The sequence below is a fragment of the Bos taurus genome, chromosome 3, assembly GCF_002263795.3.
Source record: "Bos taurus isolate L1 Dominette 01449 registration number 42190680 breed Hereford chromosome 3, ARS-UCD2.0, whole genome shotgun sequence".
In the NCBI taxonomy this organism is placed as follows: Eukaryota; Metazoa; Chordata; class Mammalia; order Artiodactyla; family Bovidae; genus Bos; species Bos taurus.
In genome coordinates, this window is record NC_037330.1 from 95897268 (window position 1) to 95908347 (window position 11080).

The window sequence follows — 11080 nt, forward strand, 5'->3', positions numbered from 1 at the left end:
AGGGGAGTAATATGTATTGTATATATTTGCTATGACACATCAGCTCCTAGCAAAGGGATCTGGCCTCTCTTTTAATTAATGGACTCTGGATCTGAAAACCTGGTCAAGTCTAGAAACCAGACAAGGGACCATCAGTTTTCACCGTGGCAACAGATTATCAGTCTCCAGCTTCCATACTCTTGTATTTTTTGATTTATAAGTCTACACTCTAGATGGCTGCCCATCTATCTCATCTCTGGGAATACTGTGGTCTGTTAGCCATCACCACATATCCCTCTGTGGGTCAGAGTCTTTGGTTACCATTCTACTTTTGTGGCCCATCAACCTTGCCTCTGATGTTTAAATGCTACCACTTGGCCTCTGAGAGTTCAGATTTCTATATTCCTACCACCACTAGGTAGGCCGGTTCCATAGCTGCATCCTATCAGCTTGGCTTACAGAGGAGAGCCACCACTGAGTTTCTTCCAGTACATCCCTTCTTATTCTACAATGTACATCCACTCAGTAAGTGTGAATGGGAAAGTCACTCAGTCGTGTCTGACTCTTTGTGACCTCATGGACTATATGGTCCACGGAATTCTCCAGGCCAGAATACTGGAGTGGGTAGCCTTTCCCTTCTCCAGGGGATCTTCCCAACCCAGGGATCGAACCTAGGTCTCCTGCATTGCAGGCAGATTGTTTACCATCTGAGCCCCCAGGGAAGCCCAAGAATACTGGAGTGGGTAGCCTATCCCGTCTCCAGCGGATCTTTTGGACCAGGAATCAAACCGGGGTTTCCTGCACTGCAGGTGGATTCTTTACCAATTGAGCTATCAAGGAAGCCCCTCCACTGAGTAAAGTGAGTGTCTTCTAGCCCTCCTACAGGACTTAGTCCATTGGTGGCTGTCTGGCCTTACATCACAAATCCATAGAACGCCCACTACTCTGAGCCTCTGACCTCTTCCACAACACTCTGCCAAGGTAGCTATGGTATTTACACCTCACTTATTGGAGGCCATTGTCATCTCTAGCAACATATTAAGGTTGACTTTGAACATCCTTGTCAGGCTATGAAGTCTTGAGTGATAGGATCACTCACTTCAACAACTATCTCCTCTCCAGCCTTATAGTTTTCTTCCACCATGGTCCAACACCCTCATCTTTTAGTTGCTTCTGAAACCATTAGTCAGTTCCTGTAGCTTTGATGATGAATAATCTGTTACCTTCCATATAAGGACCAGTACTACTCCATCTTTGCCGACAAAGGTCCGTATAGTCAAAGCCATGTCTTTTTTCAGTATTCATGGATGGATGTGAGAGTTGGACCATAAAGAAAGCTGAGCACCAAATAATAGATGCTTTTGAACTGTGGTGCTGGAGAAGACTCTTGAGAGTCCCTTGGACTGCAAGGAGATCCTACTAGTCCATCCTAAAGGAAATCAGTGCTGAATATTCTTTGCAAGGACTGATGCTGAAGCAAAGCTCCAACACTTTGGCCACCTGATGTGAAGAACTGACTTATTAGAAAAGATCCTGATGCTGGGAAAGATTAAAAGCAGGAGGAGAAGGGGACGATGGAGGATGAGATGATTAGATGGCATCACCAACTCGATGGACATGAGTTTGAGCAAGCTCTGGGAGTTGGTGATGGACAGGGAAGCCTGGTGTGCAGCAGTCCATGGGGTTACAAAGAGTTGGACATGACTGAGCAACTGACTGACTACTCTAGTCATTGTGAGATCAGACTGTAGTTTTTGGGCTGGATGCCATGGGCAGTGGGGTGGGCTGGGGTGGGGTGGCGTGGTGGGAGGCAGGAGAAGGACCATTATCCTAAGATAATGACACACAAGATAAAGACACACAAGCATGTGTCTTGGGTGAGGATTTGGCATGGTCTCCTGGCAGTGGGAAGCTCCCCTTGCCTATGAGGGGAAGGGAGGTATTTGTGACACCATTACAAGGTTCAGGAGAATGTGGCAGTCTGAAGTTCTTAAATCTGAACCCCAAGTCTCAGGGCCTCTTCTGCCCTTTGGACCCTAACTTTAGCCCATGACTTACTGGGCCTGTGGATTCAGCCTCTTTTGTAACCCGGCCTTGCTTACGATCAAATTTTGGGCTGATTTTTGGCACAGTCCGTTCTCTGGTTGTAAGAGATAAATGTTTCTTGGTGTCATGGAGCCCTTCTAGTTTTCATAATATGTTCTGAGTTGCTAGTGGACTTTATTAAACCTGTAAGATTATCTTTCTTTGAGGCTTCTTGTGGCAGATAACAAAAGTTAATCAACTCCATAATCCTTACGTTGCCTCCATATCTTTCAATTGCTGGAGCTATTACATAGCTTGGATTCCCTTTCCACTTATGTATCTGCCCAGTCCACCCATCACAGGTGAGAGTCATGAATGTGATGCTGCTAAAACCTCCCACTTCCCACCAGAAATGGGATTCTTTTTGCCATGGCTAAATGGCAAAAATGGCTGGCTAGCCATTTAGTTCTGGAATTTCCTGCTGACATTTGCTTTCTGGGGGTGGGTGGGTGGGGATTGGTTGGTACCAGCTACTCAGTTTGGATTTTCCTGAAAGTGTATCCTGAGACAGAATTAGGGTATGAGTTATTTATTTGGAAGATGATTCTAGGAGACACAATGAGGGAATACAGAAATGAGTCAGGAAATGGAGAAAAGCTAATAAAAGTTAAGCTAATAAGTGGGTTGCCTCTGGCATCACCTGGAGCTCAGAACAACTGAAGACCCTATGAGATCCAGGAGGCGGTAGGACTTACTACCAACTCCCAACTCTTCTTGGGTTAGGTTGTATCTGAAGAAGGCTGAGTGCTGAAGAATTGATGCTTTTGAACTGTGGTGTTGGAGAAGACTCTTGAGAGTCCCTTGGACTGCAAGGAGATCCATCCAGTCCATTCTGAAGGAGATCAGCCCTGGGATTTCTTTGGAAGGAATGATGCTAAAGCTGAAACTCCAGTACTTGGGCCACCCCATGCAAAGAGTTGACTCATTGGAAAAGACTCTGATGCTGGGAGGGATTGGGGGCAGGAGGAGAAGGGGACGACAGAGGATGAGATGGCTGGATGGCATCACTGACTCGATGGATGTGAGTTTGAGTGAACTGCGGGAGTTGGTGAGGGACAGGGAGGCCTGGGGTGCTGTGATTCATTGGGTTGCAAAGAGTCGGACACGACTGACAACTGATCTGATCTGATCTGAGGGTGTTAACTCCTCAGCATTTCGGCCTGCCCTGCCCCTACCCAAGAAGACTGCAGTGCTGGAGAGAGTTCTCAGGCAGAGACATAAGAAGCTCTTGGCACTGGGTGGGGTGGGGTAGGGCTCCAGGCAGCCGACATCTCACTTCCGATCCCAGCAGCCTCCTTGCTGGTGTCTCCCAAGGCTCCTAGCTGACCACGCATTGTGCTGTTTCAAATTCCTACAGTGACTTCTCATGGTTCTCAGGATGAAGTAGCTGAAGTTCCCCGAGAGCCAGTGAAATGCCAGCTGTCGTATAAAGGTCTGTTCTTGCATTAGTACGTCTTATCTTTACAAGAGCCTCGTCATGTTCATTCCACTGAGGAGAAAACTGAGTCCCAAAGAGGTTTGAATGCCTCTGTCTAGCACGGAGAAACTTGTCCATAATCTTGCCCCTGGCTGCTCCTCCCTCTGAGCCCTCTCCTGTCTCAGCCATGCCAAGCCACTGCAAGTGGCTAAACAGAACCATCTTCATACCTTTCTACGAGTCTCTGTGCGGTTTCTTTGTCTAGAATGCTTTTTCCTTTTAATATCTTATACATATCTTCCTATCCTTTAAGACTCAGCTGAGAAGATGCCTCCTCTAGGGAGTCCTCCTGCCCTGCCAGGCTGAGTTAGCCCTCCTTCGTGCTGCCGCAGTCTCTCTGCTCCTATCAGACCACTGACCTCTTGGTGTTTTGTTGGCTTGTTTGTGTGTGTGCGCGCCTGTCAGGATATCCCTCAGTGGATTTTTGCCAAGTGAATGAAGGATCAGTTCATTCATCTTAGTTCTCACTCTTTGCTAGTCTGTGCTGTTTCCCCACTTTTTCACATTCCTAAGTTTTTTTCCATGGCCAAGTGGTAGGCTTCTAGGGAGGCAGCCACCTTTGTTCTCTTCCCTGGACTGGAGACTCCTGGAGGGCAGGGAAGAGTGGCGCTCTCATCACTGTCTCCCAGCACCTAAGCCAGGCCTGGCTGGAGGGGAGACGGCAGAGGTCCACGCAGACAGCTGACTAGATGCGTGCCTGCGCTGTGCTGTGTGCTGTGGCGATGAACAAAGCAAACAGACCACATCTCGGTCCTCAACTCTGGGTTCCTCCACAGCTGACCCTGGGATAAGGGCTCTTGTGTAAGCAGGTTATCTGAGGGGAGATCCAGCAGGCACTTCCGCAGGACAGAGAGGAAGTGAGGCGGAGCGCCACCTGAGGGTGTGTCACTGAAGCCTCGTCCCCACAGTGAGCAGCTGGAGCTCACATTGCGCTGGGAAACCCTGCGGAGCTCCGTGGAGAACATGCGCAGCTCCGTGGAGAACATGCGCCTTAGAGCGCTCCGCTGCTGGTGAGGGAGCTGGAGTTTTATACAGGAACTCAGTCAGTCATTTGAGGACCAGCAAGGGGGTGGGGTGGGGAAACAGGCTCTGGAAGCCAGAGGAAGCCCTTAGGGAAAGCAGTGGAGATGCTGGTGGTGGAGGAGTTAGGACAAGGGCTGTGGGTGGGGGTGTGCTGAGTGAGTGGTACCTCCAGCCACGGACAGTCACATAAACACGTCATTAACGTACAGCCGGGCTCCAGGTGAAAATTCCAAGGGGCAGGTAGGTAATGTCAATGAGAGAAATGCTTGGGTGGAGCGCGGTTGCCTCTTAAAGAGTTGCATACCCTCTGTTTTGCTGCTGCCTCTTACTCTGATAGAATGTCGCTGCTAGTCTTAAGGAGGTAGGGTGTGGGTAGGGGAGTGGTCTTTAATCCTGGCCTGCTGTCAAAGTTGTTAGACCCCTCGGTGTAGGGACTGTGGTGGGTGGAGATCATGTGCCCAGTATACATGGGAATGAAAAACACTTTTCTGCTCTGGCCACTTGTCACCACAGAGCCTCAGTCAGTTCAGTTCAGTTCAGTCACTCAGTTGTGTCCGACTCTTTTCGACCCCATGGACTGCATCACACCAGGCCTTCCTGTCTGTCACCAACTCCCAAAGTTTACTCAAACTCATGTCCATTGAGTTGGTGATGCCATCCAAGCATCTCATCCTCTGTCGTCCCCTTCTCCTCCCACCTTCAATCTTTCCCAGCATCAGGATCTTTTCTAATAAGTCACTTCTTCACATCAGGTGGTCAAAGTATTGACCAGCTTCAGCATCAGTCCTTCCCATGAGTATTCAGGACTGATTTCCTTTAGGATGGACTGGTTGGATCTCCTTGCAGTACAAGGGACTCTTGAGAGTCTTCTCCAGCACCACAGTTCAAAAGCATCTATTCTTCGGCGCTCAGCTTTCTTTATAGTCCAATTCTCACATCCATACATGACTACTGGAAAAACTATAGCTTTGACTAGACGGACCTTTGTTGGCAAAGTAATGTACGAGTATGATGTGGGGTCAGATCTTTTTTTAAAAAGAAGGGTGGTAATCTAGATATTTATGTATAATCTCCTAATTTTAAATACACTGGGTTGAATAGTGTCCCTGCCAAATTCATGTTCATCTGGCACGTCTGAACATGACCTTATTTGGAAATAGGGGCTTTGCATAAATACTATGGAGTCCTATGGTTTATTATTTATTTATTTAAATATTTATTTTTATTTATTTACTTTATTTGGCAGTGCCAAGTCTTAGTTTTGGCGTGTGGGATCTTCAGCCTTCGTTGTTGCATGTGGGATCTTCAGCCTTCATTGTTGCATGTGGGGTCTTTAGTTGCAGCTTGCAAACTCTTATTTGGGGCATGCAGGATCTAGTTCCCTGACCAGGAATGAAAGAGGAACGTGGAGCCCTGGCCACTGAACCAACAGGGAAGTCCCAGTCCTATGGTTTAGAGCGGACCCTAATTCAATGACTGTGTCCTTATATGAAGAGAAAACAGGATTGAGATAGACAGAGGGAAGACGGCCACGTGAAGACAGAGGCAGAGACTGGACCTGTGCTGCCAGGCGCAAAGGAGTGTGAAGGACTGCCAGCATCAGCCAGCGTGTGCATGCGTGTGTGCTTGGTCGTGTCTGATGCTTTGCGTCCCCATGGACTGTAACCCACCAGGCTCCTCTTTTCATGGGATTCTCCAGGCAAGAATACTCGAGTGGGTTGCCATTTCCTTCTCCAGGGGATCTTCCCAACCCAGGGATCAAACTCACATCTCCTGTGTCTCCTGCATTGGCAGGTGGATTCTTTACAACTGAGCCACCTGGGAAGCCCTAAGAGAAGCAGGGAAACCTGGAGCGACCTCATCAAGGGAACATGGGACCTTCTTGAAGAAGGGAGATCAACACTGCCACTCCTAATTCAGGGAGGAGGCTTCCCTAGGGCCCTTGGTGGTGGGGCAATGGGAGGGGAAGGCACTACCAACACCTTGATTTTGAACTGTCAGCCTTCAGAACTGTGAGAGAATAAATTTCTATTGTTTTAAGCCAACCAGTTTGTCATACTCTGTTGGCAGCCTTCAGAAACGAATACAGTTGACAGTGGCTCATTTTTAAAAGCTTTGTGTTGAGTCCATGGTGGGGTAAAACACCTCTGGAGGCTGACCCTGGTCCTTGAGTTGCCGGTTTGCACCCTTGGCTTTGGGACCTGCGTGACAGAGGTGGAGCCGCTAGTGGCTCCTGGAGTAGCAGGAAAGACTTCCCAGGGGAGGTGGGTTGGGTGTTCCCAGTTGCCTTTGGGAAGAGGGACTTGAGGGAATTGGGGAGAGGAGCTGGCAGGAGGTGAAGGTGAGTTGGTTGGGGGCCGGGTTATGCTGAAGTTTGGGGCTTATTTGACAGAGGATGTGGAGATGGCCATGTCCAAGGTGGAGAGGACGAGCAGTTTGGGTGGAAGTCAGCTAAGGTTTTAACCTTTTGAGTTGGAGGTTTCTGTGGGACACACAAGTGGAGATGAATGGGGCATCTGGGCATGTGAGTCTGTGCTTAGGAGAGATCTCTGGGCTGGAGACAGAGATTTCAGGAATTGTCAGCAGGGAAGAAGAGTCTGCCAAGCAGAGATGTGGCTGGAGAGGAAGGAGGGAAACCTGGGGTGACCTGATCAAGGGGACATGGGACCTTCTCGAAGGAGGGAGATCTTCGCTGCCACAGGCTGACAAGGGGCTGCTTTAGCAAATAGAAGCCAGGTTTTCTTTCATTTGCTTGTTTGAAAAACTCACAAAGCTTTCCAGAGGGGGTCAGAGACAGGAGGGGACAAGGACTCTTGTTAGGGGTGGGGGATGGAGCCGAGGGAGGAACCGGGAGAGGAAAGTGTGGGCTGCAACGCTCAAGCGTGTGGAGGAGGCAAAGATGGAGGTGGGTGACCTGCTGGTGTCGGTGGGCAGGTGTGAGAGGGTGTCTGGAAAGAAGGAGCTGATGAAGAGGGGCGTGGATTGCGGGGTGGCTTTGGGCAGGAGGAAGGATCCTGGCTTTTGGAGGGACAGAGGACAGGGGCAAGGATGGTGGAGGATGCTGGCAACTGGTGAAGGGGAAGGCTGGGGGGCAGGTCATCTGCTTTGGGGCCACAGCTGACAGGCAGAGTCTGGGGTCATCTGTGAGACTGAGGGCTGGTGCACGAGGAGAGACCACCATTGGCCACCAGTGGGCCCAGCAGAGCTTAGCAGGGCCTCCTTGAGGGAGCCCCAAGCTCACTTTCCTACACCGGCCTCACTGTTCTGTGCATACATCCTTCTCGAAGGGCATGGCTTGGGGGCACCAGGGGTTCTGTCCACCAGTTACTGTTGTTGGCTGAAAAGACCAACCCGTGTGGGGGTGTGCATCCCCCCGGGGGGCCTCCGGCACTCCAAGGCGTGGCAGCAGATGCCACTGAAGGCGCAACTGAGCGTCTGCTGTGTCCAAAGTGTTGAAATACCTTCATTTGTTTTACTCTTTGAAATAATCCTGAAAGAGTATTATTCCTTTTTCAAGTAATAATAAAGGAGCGCCTTGCTTGGAGCATTCTGTGCACAGGGCTGGCCCTTCAAATTTGTCACCTCATTCCACCCTCCCATCTGCCTGGTTGAGGAAGAAAGGACCATTGTTATCCCCATTTTGCAGATGAAGAGGGAGGGGCGGGGGAGGAAGTCTAAGTGTCTGAGCCAGGGGCGCCCAGCTGCACCTGGGGCCCCGCTCTGGGAGACTACATGCTTCCCTCCTCCTGTGCCAGCATGTGCCCCTCCCGTGCCACCTGTTTGGTGTTCCCTGTCCAGATGTTTGTTCCAGACAGCGACGGTGGGCCCATCTGACAGACTTCCCAACGCTGTCCAGCGCTGACCTTTCAAGCCCTTCAAGCAAGCAGCTTGAGAGCAAAACATGCTGCTGGCCACTGCCAAGCCCCTGCCAAGGCATGGCATCAGGCTGGCTCCGCTAGACAGTGGAACCGAATTTTAGCCCCTGGGCTGAGCAGGCACTTCCTGTCTCCCGCTGAGTCAGCCGGCCATGAAAAGTCAAAGGACCTGATTTTAAGTCCTGGCTCTGGCCTTCCCTGGCTCTAGTCCATGTGGCAAGTCACTGAATCCCTCTGAGCCTCAGGTTCCCCATTTATAGGATGGAGGGAATATTTTCAGCAGCACCAAGCAAACATGGAAACTAAGGCTCCCCTCCATGTTTTGAGATTATTAGTTTTCAATAATCATTTTGTTAAGGAGAATCTCCACTAGTGTTTATATAGAGCAAAAAAGCTGTTATTACTCCCAAAACATGATATAAAAATTATCTTTCATACGGCAGAAGAAAAAAAACTAACAAGATGAAAATCTCTTCATGTTATAATTCACATTAATTTTTTTAAAATTAGAGCATTACAATTAAGAGATTAAATTATCAATTCATTTGGTATATTTAGAAATTAAGTTACAGAATGATACAAATCACAGACTAGTTCAAAAGTCACTCCCCTTTCCCTTGTGAGTCATTTGTCCTGATCGTTCTTTTTATTTACTTAAAATTAATTAATTTATTTTAATTGGAGGCTAACATTGTAGTGCCTTTTGCCATACATTGATATGAATCAGCCATGGGTGTACATGTGTCCTCCATCCTGAACACCCCTCCATCTCCCTCCCCATCCCATCCCTCAGGATCATCCCAGTGCACTGGTCCTGAGCGCCCTGTCTCCTGCATTGAACCTGAACTGGCGATCTATTTCGCATATGGTAATATACATGTTTCAATGCTATTCTCTCAAATCATCTCACCAAGTCTAAAAGTCTGTTCTTTACATCTGTGTCTCTTTTGCTGTCTCACATATAGTGTCATCATTACCATCTTTCTAAATTCCATACATATGCATCAATATACTGTACTGATGTTTTTCTTTCTGACTTACTTCATTGTGATTGTTCTTTTAAAATTCTTTTTATTTCCTAACACTGGATTTTACTTATTTGTCTTGTTTATAATCTGATGTCCAAATAAAATGTTAGTCCAAAAAAAAAAAAAATGGTACATATACTTTTAAAGTGTGATGTGCCAACCAAGTTTAAATTTTTACCACTAATTAGGATTCAGATTTCAGAGTAGGCAAACATTTTGGTTGACTTTGTGATATGTGTAAAGGTTAAAAAGGGCAAGGGAGGAGGAAGATATCTGTAAATAATTTCACAGAAAAAAAACTTAAAAAACAGATAACTAAGTTTTTAAATGGATAAAACATTCTAACTTGTTGTCACAAGGTAGAAAAACACAATAATTGTTGGCGTTTATGCTGAGTGCTTTTGAACTGTGGTGTTGGAGAAGACTCTTGAGAGTCCCTTGGACTGCAAGGAGATCCAACCAGTCAATCCTAAAGGAGATCAGTCCTGGGTGTTCTTTGGAAGGACTGATGCTAAAGCTGAAACTCGAGTACTTTGGCCACCGCATGCGAAGAGTTGACTCAATGGAAAAGACTCTGATACTGGGAGGGATTGGGAGCAGGAGGAGAAGGGGACGACAGAGATGAGATGGCTGGATGGCATCACCGACACGATGGACGTGAGTTTGAGTGAACTCCAGGAGTTGGTGATGGACAAGGAGGCCTGGCGTGCTGCGATTCATGGGGTCGCAAAGTCGGACACGACTGAGCGACTGAACTGAACTGATGCTGAGTGCTAGTCTAGCACGTTATATATGTTATTTCATTTTATCCTCACAACAACCCCGTGAGACAAGTAAGGAAAGTGAGGCAGCGAAGTTAAATAACCCAGCCAGGAAACGATCCAGTGAGGATTCCACGTGCTATCAGTTGACCACAGTCCTCTCTGTTCCCCAGTTCCTTCAATAAAATGGGTTTGCAGTACTTTATCACAGCCTCAAACAGCACCTGGTGGGGGTCACTGTCAGGATTAGCAGTGCTGGGTTCCCCGGTGGCTCTGGGGCTTCCAGGCGCACCTTTACTGGACGTCTGGCTGCCTGTCTCCCCTCTCTTCATTTTACTGCCTTCACTCTCATCTTTTGTCTCGGTGTGATTCTAGCCCTCTCTAGCTCTTTCTCCCTCTTCCACCCCCATCCCAAGGCCCTCTGTCTTCTCCGCCTGTCCTCTGCTGCCCCCGTGTGGCCCAAGGTGGAAAGGCCGCTCATCTCGGGCCCCACCTCTTCGGGGCTCCGCGCACCTGAGCACGCAGCTGGGGTGAGCCTGGTGCATCTGCCCGCTTCAGACAAGGATGTGGGTTTGGCACTCAGCCTTGGTCTTGGCTCCCCTCTCTGCCCCCGACCTATCTGACCTTATCTAGGTGCAGGGGATAGAGGCCTGGCTCTCACCTCGGTTCTGTGTGACTCTCCCCACCCCTCAATTCCCCGCTACCCTCGACTACGCTGCGCTGCCCGGCTCCTTCCTCAGCTTCATTCCCGAGGAGGGCTTCGGCCGATCTGGGTGTGCAAGCGTCCCGTTGCCTCTGAAATTCGGTGAAGTTTGAACTGAGGAACTGTGACGGTTTTTCGCTAGCCTCATC

At 48.8% G+C, this 11080-nt stretch overlaps 1 long non-coding RNA gene across 1 annotated transcript; it reads left to right on the forward strand.

The window, feature by feature from the left end:
- The first annotated feature begins 2524 nt into the window (after positions 1-2524).
- On the forward strand, positions 2525-6609 carry LOC132344914 (uncharacterized). Its single transcript, XR_009493989.1, has 2 exons — positions 2525-4551; positions 5811-6609. It is a non-coding gene; the product is annotated as an uncharacterized lncRNA (long non-coding RNA).
- Positions 6610-11080: the final 4471 nt, after the last annotated feature.